The sequence below is a fragment of the Rhipicephalus sanguineus genome, chromosome 1, assembly GCF_013339695.2.
Source record: "Rhipicephalus sanguineus isolate Rsan-2018 chromosome 1, BIME_Rsan_1.4, whole genome shotgun sequence".
Taxonomy (NCBI): Eukaryota; Metazoa; Arthropoda; class Arachnida; order Ixodida; family Ixodidae; genus Rhipicephalus; species Rhipicephalus sanguineus.
Window position 1 is genome coordinate 127,401,908 of NC_051176.1, and position 13,471 is coordinate 127,415,378.

General features: G+C 48.1%; 1 protein-coding gene across 16 annotated transcripts in view; it reads left to right on the plus strand.

The window, feature by feature from the left end:
* LOC119397558 (paired box protein Pax-5) overlaps positions 1-13,471 on the plus strand; it is a 364,233-nt gene that overhangs the window by 145,597 nt on the left and 205,165 nt on the right. The gene's annotated exons all lie outside the window — the stretch shown is intronic.

The window sequence follows — 13,471 nt, forward strand, 5'->3', positions numbered from 1 at the left end:
AGGTATACGAGCGCGGAATACGTAAACAGAGAGGGTTTGCCTCTCCCGCAGACCTGACCTCAGTCTGCTAAGCAGGCAAGCCTGGATTTACGCTCTAGTGGCAAATTCCACTTCGCATACAACTGCGCGCGAAACGAGCCTGCAGCCCCGATTACCGACGACGGTGCGACCTACTATATAAACGGCCTCCGCTGCTAGAAGTGCCTTTTATAGATCTCCTTGCTGCAGTGGACGCGTCCATGGGAAAACTTTGTTTAAGCACGTTTCCCTGGTTGCTTCAAGCTGTCACCCCTGTAAAACCTATAGACTGAAGCTTTCCTTTATATGTGCAGCGAGAATGGCCTGCCTCGTATCTACCCGACTGACAGGTCATGGAAAGGCGCAGTGGCTTTTTTTTTTCAGCTCATTTATGCGTATATAGGAATACAAATGACCAGCGCTGCCCAGGAAGTTGTTTCACAAGGCACTAACTTACCTAACAGGATCTGCTTTCAATGAACAACCTGTCAAACATTCATCATTGTGAAACGCTCAGTGTTTCCTAAAAAGCTTGTTTCCTAACTCGGCGTCGTAGGCATGCCTCAGTAACGGCTTTTAAAATGGGAGGTTGTGTAGTCAAGTGTCAAGTGGGTGCGAATGAGTTCCTGTCCTGGAGTTCGTCTATCCAATTACGTAAACGACACGACCAACCACTCTCGATTCTCCGTCCTCATTGCCGCTTTACAGACATGAACAGAAATCGACAGCCCCGTTTTGCACATGCAGTCGTTGCTTTTTTATTTAGTAGGTGCGCGATGCTCTTTCTTCTATTTCATTGATTTTTATTTATTTTATTTTGTACGTAGATATGAACCTAATGAGATTGATAGATTTCCTACAATTGCGATTTGTTCTGCGTACATGCAGCACCTTTAACATGCGCGTGCGTATTCCTGAACAGCAGTACTGATCGATTCTTTGCCTTAAGATTGAACCGAGCGCCCGGGCACATTCAAGAAATTAAGGTGTACGGTAGAATTGTTCGTGCATGCCAGCCAACCGTCATGTTAAAGATATCGTTAGCAAATGTGGCCTGGCCTGTGACAAACAGCACTTGCGAAAACAAACCTTTGTAAATTCGGCATCATATATTTTCTTTTCGTATTCCTGCAAAAGAGTGTCTTCGGCGATTGGGACGAGACTCGATCGGAAAGGTTGCGCGAAACTTTCTCAAAACACTTTCAATGCAGAAGTCGTGCTGTTCTGTGCACACAAGGAGAGTATCGCTCTGAGTGTGTGGACCGTTCACCAGGTCATTGCGATTTTTAACCCGACCTCAACACCCATCGCCCGCCTATTTATTTAAAAAGAAATACCGTTAACTTCAACACAAATCCAACATGCCCCCTTTCACTGGCCCTGAAGACAATGTACTTGGTCAGCTTACCATGTATACACATTACAGGCATCCTGCATCACACTCATAGCAGGCGTTTCATTTTAAACTTGCGCGCAAGCCATTTGCGAAAGTGTACATGCTCTCCAGAGACATATCCGAAATTCACTTTACAGCGAACGTTTAGGAAATACATTGGGCCCTACATATACGACAAGTCATCGCAGCTCGGCTCACGAACTTGTGCTTTCACGCCAGAACGTGCCACATTTCTTTTCTTCTGAAATTAGAGGGAGTGGTGGGGCGATCAATCGCGGCGTACGATGAGCCGTGAGTCCAGCGCAGGTGAAAAACATGCGCCAATTTCGACGTCAGCTCGGATGACGGAAGAACCAAATATGCACGATTTCCTCACATAGCTCCGTTTTTTTTCTTCCATTTTCTCTTCTTTTCTTGGTAAATGCATGCAATAACGCTCGCTCAGTAGACACTTCGAGAATTCTTGGCCTTATAGTTATCGGGACAGCGTCCAGTACGCTCGCTAATGCCCAAACGTTGAATGCATAGGCAACGACCTGCGGCAGAGGTCGCACAATGCCTCCGCCTAACCGGCATGCCTAACACGCGCTACCGATCAGCCGGCGCCTTCCGCAACACGGCTCCGGAGCGCCGGGCGCACGCTTAGCACCTCTCGGGACGCGAGACCCAAGCGACCAATTATCGCATTATAAACCGGAGCCCGAAAAAGAAGGGACGCAGAAAAGCGGAGCACCCCCTGTTACACGGAGGGGTTCCGCGCGCGCGAAACACGCAAACGAGAGCAATCGCACAACAAAGGAAGGCGCCCAGGTATACACGCACGCACACACACGGTACCGGAACCCCCTCGTCGCCTCTTTAACAAGTGCGGACAAATGAAAGGCTTCCGATAATGGGCGCGAGCGATCCTGCCGGAGCAGCGAATTCCCAAAGGTGCCGAAGATACAACAAGGCGGCGAATCATAATAAGAGCAGCAGCGGTTTTTATCGGGCGTCAGAATCAGCAAACTATCTAACCCTCTCGGTACGCGATCACGAAGGCTGGCGCATCCTTCCTTCCTCGCGGGCCGCGTAGGAGCAGCGGTGCGGCCGATGCGAGGGCCAAGCTCTTCGGGCTGGTCGTGCGCGGGGCGCGCGATGTAATGTGATAAGCCACGCCTTTTCGGAGGATGCCTGTCGGCGCACAGCGGGGCTAAACTGGTAGCCAAAAGCGTGACCATTACATGTCAGATGATAGTCGGCCAAAAGGCGCTTGTCCGTGCTCGGATAGAGTGTGTAATCGCGCGTCGTGAGTTCCCCCGCCCTCCCCGGCAGTCTCCTCTCGTGGTCGCGCCTCCAGCGGCGGCATCGCCAAGGAATCGTCTGCCCACGGCGTCGGAGCGCTCTCCCCGCACGAACCAGAGCGGAGGGGTGAACCGAAAACGACCAAGAAAACATTGATTCACTCTCGGTATTGTTGAGACAGAGTCTCCCTTGCTTTGCTTATTATCTATCAAGACATGCGACCCCGTTGAAAGGCGAGAATGAGAACTCTATACATGCAAGCATGCGAGGATGATTGTATATAGAAACAAGTATAAGAAGAGCACGGCGCCGAAGAAGAGTCCACGGGTGAGTGAAACGGTTGGCAGTGCGAAAACGCAGTGCGCTAATATTGGCTAAGACAAGCGCTCTCGATGAAGATACATCAAGTCGAGGACTTCGTTCTTGCCCCATTCGTTTACTTTTTATTATCTCTTCTTTACAGTGCCGGCGTTTACGATGTTTGAAATGGAACAGCGCCAGGGCAAATAGGGCATGTCGTGTGAGGTCCACTGAGCATGCAGTCGTTGCTGTAAAGCATCCAAGTCGTAAAGTCAGCGTTATCATATCAATTCATCGATCTTGTGCGGGTGCGCGCAGTTAAGAGAGGAGGACGTTGTATTCCCGTGATCGATTTATTTGCGAATCTTCGCACCTATTTAAAGGGCCAACTCTCCCGAGGGTCGAGGAGGAGCATATTTCGCTCCGTGGAACATATTCTTGATGCCGACTTTTTGCTTTGCATTTGGCGTATCACAAGCGCGTGCATTAAAGCGCGTGTAAAAGAGGATTCTCTACCGTTTTTTTTTCTTTTTTTTTTTTGAGGGGGGGGGGGGGTGCATTTCCATACAAAGCGACGTTAGTGATAGGCTATTGTCGGGAAAATTTTATTGACCTAGAGCTTCGTGGTCATTCTAGAAGATCAATGACACCGTGATCACTGATCACATTGTCAGCGAAGTTTGCTCTGCAGCGGGCCTGTAAGCCCAATGATGGCCACTGTCATGCGTTTATGTGCAGTAAAATAATCCATAATCACGTGCTTATTTCCTCTGTAAGTCAGCTAACGTTGCGGCTCGGTAAGGTGTGCTCCGATAGCCTGTATAGGTATACAGAGGTCAGATCCAAACAAAACGTTTCATTGTTTCGGTTCAGACTACGGGAACTACGAGATAAAAGTAAAGGCAATTACTGGACGTAGCAAGAAAAGTATGCTGGTAAACTGCGTTGTACGCAAGCGCTCCAGTAATTTGCGAGGGAAAATACACTGCCATGCCGGTACCAGCCATGCATACTATACTGAAAAACTTTGTTACTTGTTACGGGCACATTCACAATAGAGAGTTACTTGATACAATTGCGAAGGTATACTTCGGCAATAAAACCCCGGCCCATAACAGATGTTTGTCTCGAATAAACACTTGCGGCAGTGATTATCAACCATAGTTTATAATACAATATACACAGCAAGAAACGAATAATGGGTCGTCGTGGCCAAGAACATATTCACTACATACAAAGCATGCGCATGTGCATCGCTTTCCTTTTCTCGTCATTCGACATCGTGCGCCGACAACCAGAGGGCAAAAGACAATCTGCAGCTTGGAAAGAAGTTCGGTGCGCAGACCATAAACTGCAGCCAGCTCGGACGTGTCATTTATCAAACTCCGAGATCCGGTGGGGCCACCCAAGGGGCCCGTCTATTCCTGCGGTATAGGAGGGAACTCGATATAGCGTGCATGGGAAACGGAGGCAGCGACACTTGTCGCCTTGTTTCAGGCAGCTTCGATGCCGTCATTCAGCGTGGGGAAACTGTGACGATTGACTCGGGCCATTGTTTGTCGCAAAAAAAAAAAAAAAATGTCTCACGGACTGCTTAGAGGTCCTTATACCGAGAAACAACGCATGTATTATATACGGCAAGGTTGCATTGGATGTCCTGGATTCGAAGTGCTTTGATGGGGGCTAGTTGGTAGGACATGATTGTAAGATTACCCTGCAGAGATGGCGCATGTGCCCAAGAAAACTCACACAAGAACACGAAAAGAAGGCGAACCTTAGTTTTAGATCCAAGTATACCGTAGAAATCAGGGTCGTAGCCAAGAGGGGGTTCAACCCCCCACCCCCCCGAAAAACATTTCTGACTACGCCCCTGGTAGAGATCCTAAAAGAAATGTTTCTCGCGAGGTGATGCTGCGCCATGTCGTCAGGCACATGTTTCTTGTGTAGCGAAGCCTTGCTGATGAGTATCATGTTACAATAAGGTTACGGTTACGGGAGGTTACGGCAGGGAAAGGTCAGCGCTGCAGCGGCGCGCCTAATTGACTGCCTCTCTTTTTATGTAAACGTACATTTGTTCTTAAATACCTTGTGCAGGCAGACCAAGCGCTTCTGATTACATCCGGTCACCATTGTCCTCGAAAAGGCGCGAGAAAGCACTGCATAAACACGAAAATCATAGTCGCATGAAATTCACAGCGATTGGGATCGCAATCCGCCTTTCTCACAGTGCTACGGCGCATGCGTCCTTACCCTGGTGGGACAGCCGCGAAACGCTGGGGTAGAGTCTCCGATCTCGGAGGCTTCTGTTCTGGCGAGCACGGTTGTCCCGGATCACCCCAACGAAGCTCCGCCCCCTGCCAAAACGGCAGAGGGCAGCACAGGAAAATGGAAAAGGCGGATTCTATAGCGTCTGCTGAGATCAGGCCGTGAAGAAGAGTCGTGAGGGTGACAGTATATCAACCGCAAATTAGTGTAATAAAGTCCACAATTTGGACGGCTTCCGCTAGCATTCACACGGAACGGTGAGCATCTTGATAACGAACACATTCTGGGGAAATTCCTACTATGTAAGCTCAGTGCACATTGTCATACTGCGTTGTGCCTGTCGATGCGAGAACGGTCACGTGCACAGTAAACGTGTCGAAAGCTAGTTCATTGTGTATACGAGAAGAAGTGGCCTGTGTAATGTGCTCTAATTTGTTCGTGAAATATTTAACATTCGGATACATTCACATGGTTACATCAGCCGCTGCGAAGCTGTATAGTATACTCTTACGGCGATACCTGTTGCGTTCGCCGATGGAAGTATACATCTGCCTGCTTCCGTGACCACTGAGCTTCTCAGCAGTATATATTATATCCCCCCGTGGACTTTAAGTACACGTCAAATAACAGTTACTGTGTATATCGCGCATATGCATTCTTCCGATAAAGGATGCGAAAGACCGTCCCTTCGTGTATTTATACGCTGTATCACAGTCGTCATGTATGCTATATATACTGCAGGCAGAACGTTTCCGTTCAGCGTACTCCGAACTCCCACCTCAGCTCATGCTGCAGTGGGGTCAGTGCGTGTGTTCTGTCTTGCAGTTTCGCAACAGAATGTGCCATGTGCTTCTCTTAAAGCTCCTGGGTGCGCTCGCTCCACTTGCCGAGCAGCGACATCATTCTCTTCCCTCGTGCATCCTCCCCTGAACGTTGCCTTCTTCTTAACCATGTTCTTCTTAACTCACATTGGCACAATTAAGCATAAACAGGAGCACCCTGCGGAGTAAAGAGTATACGTCAGGACACCTTCCACAGCCAGCTTCATTAGAGCTTTCGTGGCTGACAAATCTGTGCGAAAGGTATATAGCGGAAAAAGCGTCGTTCATGGCTAATCCCACCTTTCGTGCCCTTCGAACTTGTTAAAACAAGCACACTTTTTAAGTCCTTGCTGAGGTGGGGACTGTGCGTTGGCGGCCCGCCCGTGTATACACGGGGCGCCGAATCGAAGGACGTGGCCGCGAGAGACCGGCGACCCCAGGGTCCTCGGCACGCGTCAGCCTTTTCGCGGAGCTTCTTGGGTCCCTCCGGAGACGGCGGCCCAAGATAACAGGGTGAGATATGCAAACGAGGCGTCAGTCCACGACGCGCATGATTGGGTGTCGAAACGAGGACACCCACGCGGCAGCTTCCTCGTCGCTGCACGCACGCACGAGCCTGCCCGCGTCTCGCCGCCGCTGCCGCGGCGTCGTCGCCCCGTGCATGCATACACACACGTCGTCGGCGCGCCAGCTTCCTCGAACAGGCGGTATGCCGGCACAGGGCTGTGCAGCTTTGCTTTCCAACATAGTGGGCGATCGCGGGCTTCCTCACCGCCCTGCGACTCGGAGTGTCTCACCGCGGTGGCTTACCGGCTATGGCGTTCGGCTGCTCAACGCCAGGCCACGTATTCGATTCCCTGCAGCACGCTGTGGTAGAATTCCGATGGGCGTGTACAGTACATGAAAGGGGCGCCTCATGCACTGCGATTTCGGGGCGAGTTAAATGACCCCAGCTGGTCGAAATTAACCTGGCACACCTGCTATGTCGCCAACCCTTAGAAAAAGTAGAACTTTGACACGTTATAAGACCGCAAGAATCGATTAACATTCTACATTCGCAGCAAATTCGCCTTTAGGGCATTGCTTCATCAGCATGTATAGGGCAACCGAGCTGTGACTGATGGCATCGGCGGCCCATCAAGCCTCTGGTCCACACCCTTCCTCTTTCAGTGTGCGGTTAATGCTGCAGGCGTCATGATATCGTCACGTTGCAGGGACGGTGAATCACAGTACCGTAACTGTGAATCATGAATCTAGCTCTTTGTTGGTTGAAGTTATGCTCATAAAAACCAGCAACGCTCAGCGCGCAAACCGTAGCGGTGAGCACATCGTCAATGTCATACCACGTTTTTTTTTTTTTTTTCAATAATAATTATGTCTGTATAGCAGCACAGTAAAAATAACTCGTGCTCACTTGTTATCGAGAGTATAAAACAGTTTAAGTACTAGGATACTACATGCCAAAACCTCAGTTTGATTATGAATCACGCCGTAATCGGGGCCTTAATTTGACCACCTCGAGTTAAGGTGCATCTAGCCAAATATAATACACAAGCGTCTACGCAATTCGCCTCCATCGAAATGCGACCTCCGCTGCCTGGACCGATCCTGCGACTTCGAGTTCCGCGGCGACACGTACAATCGCTAACTATATTAAGCTATCCCGCGATAGAGTTTTCACATCGCGCGTGGTACCGTTGATAAGACTCGTTCGCTGTTCCGTAACAGCACTCGAGAGTTGTCGGATAAGGTGTTTTGCGGACTTCTGGCAGGTCCTGCGCCACAACATGGGCAAGTGGGCTTTATAGTTGCATATAGTTGCATCTCGAAAGCATTTTTACTTCATTGATGGACTGGACGGAAACAAAAGGAAAAGGCTGGTTGCCAGAAAGCGTCTTGTATTGTTGCTGTTCGTGTATCGTGCATTACTGCGGTAAAGAGGTTTTCGAGATGCGTCTTCCGCCATGTGCAAATCGTTAGGAGAGACAATCGGGTGAAAAACGGTTGCTGCCAGAAAGCAAAATAAAGTTCCTTTGGTAATACATAAATAATATATAATGGGAGCTCAACGTAAAAGAGTGACGACAGCCTCTTAATTTACTCTACTTACAACGATCAGTGCAAATAACCCACGCATATAGAGTTGGCGCAATATAATATATTTCGAGTCGGAGTCGTCAACAGATTACACACACAATGTATCAGCGAAATAGCTCTCTTTTACTGCTTTTTTTTTTCGTGCGATAGTTGCGCTGGAAGAAAACGGCATTCATTTATACGTTCTCAATAACACCAAAACGCCAACACTAATTACAATGCACGCATGTACGCGTCCTCACACACCGCTTCCGTCGCTGCAGTGACGCTTTTCCGGTGTATAAGGCATGCAACACCTGAAGTGATGACGTGCGTCCATGAGCATGCGTCATGCAGTGCGGCGTTCGGTCGCCGATGAGGCAATTACCCGAGCGTCAACAGCGCTGTATTGGAAAGCGTCTACATGTAAGCACAAGCCGCCGCCATGCGAGTGCTCGCGGCTGCACGTTCCCAGGCATGCAACACAACCCTGAGCAGCGTCAAAATCTACAATGTCGACGTGCACTATACAGCGATATAGCGTGTGCGAAAGAAAGGCTACATATACAGTCAAGCCAGACTGGTTGCTACGAAAGTGAAACGTCACTGAACAACATTAAAGCCTCTTAGGTGAACGTTTTACTCGGCTGCGTCACGTGTACGTAATTTGGCGAATGTTTTTCGTTCTTGGAAACTTTTTTTAAGCATCTATCTGGCGTTTTCTTTTTATATCTTCTACCACATTCAAATCCCACCCCCACTCAATTTCTGGCTGCTTTTCAGGCGTAAGCATCAGGGAAAGACGGTTTCCGTTTTGCCAAGAGATCTTGCTTTTTTTTTCCTCAAGTATGAGGGAAACAAGGATGATTCTGTTTACTGTTGCACCCAATACCGGTAAGGGTATAACGATATTGCTCTTTTTTATATATGTGGATGGACACCTTGTTTCAACAACACGTTGGAAACAAGTGTGCGAAAACCATGCCATCAGCAAGTGCGATATACTTTAGAAATTGAAAGGCAGACTTCCAAATCATTTAATTCAGCGGAAATGCTTGTTTTTCACCTGTGTATTCATGATACATTCGTTTCTCTCATTGTCGCGATAGCTATAGCGGCTGTATACTGTGAAACGTTCTTTGTTTCGATATATTCAAGCCTTTATCATGCAGGAACGTGGTCAGTGAAAACTAGCGTCGGTTCAGCTGTCTCGATTACTGTGCTCGCGAACGAAACGTCTCATATATTCGATCCAGAAAGGGCAATGAAGTAACTTGTTGCTGGCGCACATGATTTTAAAAATGAAGAATTTTAGCCCGGCGTCCCCGTGTTCCCGTTACCGTATTATCGTAAATACACAAACGTCATATAGATGCTCAGCGCTGTTATGTTTAGCGGTGCTTTAGAGTATTTTATGAGAGAAATCTAACGACATCAGAACTCCGCTTTTCTTATTCAAATACACGCAAAGAAATACTTAAGTGAAAAAACAACTGCACAATGAACCGAATTTGTCGCATTTGAAAGAAAAGGCTAAGTTATAGCCACAGTGAAAGGCATCCTTTAGCACCTCACACATTTTACCAGAAGTATTGAACATCGGTAGGTCTAAAAAATATACATCCACGAATTTTAGGAAGCCACAACAGGAGACCAAGAACAATTGTCACATTTAGTTAAACTGCATATCTTTTCCATCTTCGCAAGTGGGAAAATGTCATACATGTCTTTACATCTTAATTGAAGTTGTTGCGGCGTTTACCAGTATTTTGCAAAGGCTCTACTCACATAGTGCACGGTAGATTGCTGCAGAACATCGAATCAATTCGATGTCTCGATAGTAGAAGCCCAATCTATCTATCTATCTATCTATCTATCTATCTATCTATCTATCTATCTATCTATCTATCTATCTATCTATCTATCTATCTATCTATCTATCTATCTATCTATCTATCTATCTATCTATCTATCTATCTATCTATAGATGGATATAGATATATTGACCACACACACACGATGATTGACCACGCATTTATTATTGGACTTACCTTCAGGAGTCGAACTTCACCACCACAGCCGACACTCTCTCTCTTTTATTCGGCAGAATTACGCGCTCCGTATTGGATGACGAACCAATCCACATGCCATGGTCAGTGACGTTCCAACGAGCGCCTGTGACGTATAGGCATGCGAGCGTGCGACATCTCGCCCACGGTCGAAGCGCGGCTCCCACGAAAAGAGCGGCGCGCGGACTCCTTTTTTAAAACCTTCATCCGTTCTCGCACCACGCATGTGTGTCATAGTTTGCAGACATGCTCGCTACCGAGCGATCTACGCGCCACGCTCGTTTGTTTGCAGTACCCGAACCTGATGAGGGACCTTTAATAGCAATAACTCGATGCCTTTTTCAACTTCTAAGATATATATTCGCATAAGGTATGTTGAAGTGATATAACAACACAGGATGCGTAGCATGAGTCGTTTCAGCTGTGTGCTGTCTTCGTCTGAGTAAAGGTCTGGCAAGGTTTTGAGTAAATGACTGTACATGAGATACTCGCCATCGTCGATGAATGCCACCGTAACCTTTCGCTGTAAAAATCCAGAATGGTATATTTAACTCGGCCTAGTAGCTCGCTATTTATATCGTATCCCGCAATTGTTGGCGTCTTCATGTGGAAACCAGCAAAGTGCCTCAGTTTTAAGTCAGCTTATATACGACGTGCAAGTTCGCCATTTGTGTGCCAGGCAACGAGTGCTGTTCAACTCACGCAGAGTTTACCTCTATTATTACCTTGACTCGCCACGGTGGTCTAATGGTGAAGGTATACTCGAATGCTGACCCGAAGGTCGCGGAATCGAATCCCGGCCGCGGCGGCCGCATTTCGATGGGGGTGAAATGCTAGAGGCCCGTGTACTTCGACTTATGTGCACGTCAATTGGAGGACCCTAGCTAGTCGAAATTTCCACAGCCCTGCTACGGCGTCCCTCGTAATCCTATCGTGACTTTGGGACGCAAAACCCCGACAATTATTATGTTATTACCTTGTATCGGTTGAATATAGCCCTGATACTTGTCGCCCTCTAGCACTGCCACTCCCTACTATACTCACCCCGTCATCACATCGTAAAGCGGCTGTAAAACTCTCACAGGGTCCCTTATGCGTTCGCCCATACATCAAGGCAGCTGTCCAGAAGTTATTGTTATATGTATCTGTATGACACTGTATGCATATAACAACGGAAATAAACTGCCATATCCTCCTACGCAGCATCGATTGACTATAGAGATCAAGCTCGGTGCATTTTTTTTATTGCTCGCGTGAGAACACTACTTTAGCTGGTCATACGCTCTCCAGGTGAGCGGCCATGCCTTAAAACTGGCCTTTTGTAAAGCTTACCTAAAGGTAATTTCAATGTCTGCTGAGCCGTTAAAAGGTATCCCATGTAAGCTTTCTGTGAGCTCAGTGTCTTATCAACGGTAACAGGAATGCTCGAAAGGATTCAGGAGTGGAAAACGTCTAATTGCTAAGAGCCGATGACCGCACTCACTTCAGGTCGTAACGGATGTTTGAGTGGCGACACGGGGTGGACGTTGTATCAAGGCACGAAGTACTTGAATTGTGCTGTCTACAAATGGGGAATGTATAAGTTTTGTGACTGCACCTTAATTTGCAGTATGTATGCTTTATCTAAATATGTTAGTTTATTCATAATTGCAAATGATTAGTTCATTACTATTCGCAAGCCCATCATGGCACATGTTTCGTTGGTCCATACGGGGATATTCTTTTTCATTCCACGCTTAAGTAATTTGTTTTGTTATGACTGAACATAACCAACCATATTTAGTTTTTCTCACACGCCCTCTATTTAGCAACCATCTTCAACACGACGCCCAACACCTATGAAAATTTCTAAATCTATAGATACGTATTCATATTTATGTCTATGTATATTTTTAAAACCTATACCGAATGGATGCTAATAGCCCAAAAAAAAAAAACTCATTGCCCTTCTACTCCAGGGCACACAGAAAATTTAAAACAAAGGTGACACATGCCCCAAGTACTCAGATTCTGAGATGGGTACCACCTAAGGCGAAGTGCCGAGTATCAACAGAGAGCACAGAACAAGTCTCTTCCGCAGATCATGCGCTTTCTGTTCGAAAATATCGATTTCCAAGAGTTCGTTCACCATTTAGTTACCGCCATGTGTTACCTTAATTGGCACATAAACTGGGCTCTTTGGGTTCATCACAAGATGACACCACCATCTATTGTTTAACAGACGATAGCGCGAGAACATTCAGAGGAACGCATGGTCCAACAAGAAAAGAAAGAAATACAAGACTATAAGGAAGAAAAATTAACAACAAAACGAACCGCAGCAGTAGTAGTCAAGCCCTAATCTTGGATTCGTTGCAACGGTGGTCAATGCGTAATTTTCCCCAAGACGTCTTTTCCGTGCATCTTCTTCGTGGGCAATAAGTTATCTCCGGGTTTAACGTCCCAGATCAGCCGCAGAAGAGAGCAGTTCAGCATACGTTCAGACCAGTCCCTTCGATCTGGTTCTTTTGCCCCGACCAAGCAGCTATACTTTGCAGGCGCACTTCGCACCATTCCTGACGCTAGCGCGTTTTGTCTACGTGCCCAGACGTTTTCCGCGCCTCGCAGATGAGTGGATGGACGCGCGTGACCGTACATGCGGCGCTGCAGCCACAACCACGAGGCCATCGACTGTATCGGCGATGCCCGCCGTCCCGTGCATACACACGCACGCACGCACGCCAGTCGGGCGCGAAGCGCGGCGCAGAGTAGTAGCTCGCGTCCCGTCCCCTGCGAAAAGCCCATTAATTTACACGCGCACGTTCGTAACAGTAGCGAGTCGATAATTTAATCCGCAATAATTGCCCAGAAAACAAGCGCGCGCCAGGCAAACCGCGTTTGCGGCCGCCGCATATGCGCGCCGTTCAGTCCCGAAGAGGTGCGCTCTCGCGCGGGCCGATCGTACGCGCATAGTGGCGCGCGAATCCTAGCGCGCTGGTCTAACAAGATTAACGGGCCGTATCGGCAGGGCCGGCTGCCCGATAACGATGCGCCATCATTTATGGCGCACCGATTCGTGTTCCAGTCACGTGACGCGGCGAAAGGCGTCAGAAGGAAGCAGGAGGCGCGAAAGAGGAGCCAGAAACAACGCCGCAAGTGCCACGCCTGAGGGTCGTACGTCTTGCGCGAACAAACGCATGCGACGGCAACGGTCCTCCTGTACACGCGCGCGCAACAGCCGGTCTCTCCTCTGCCAGATGATG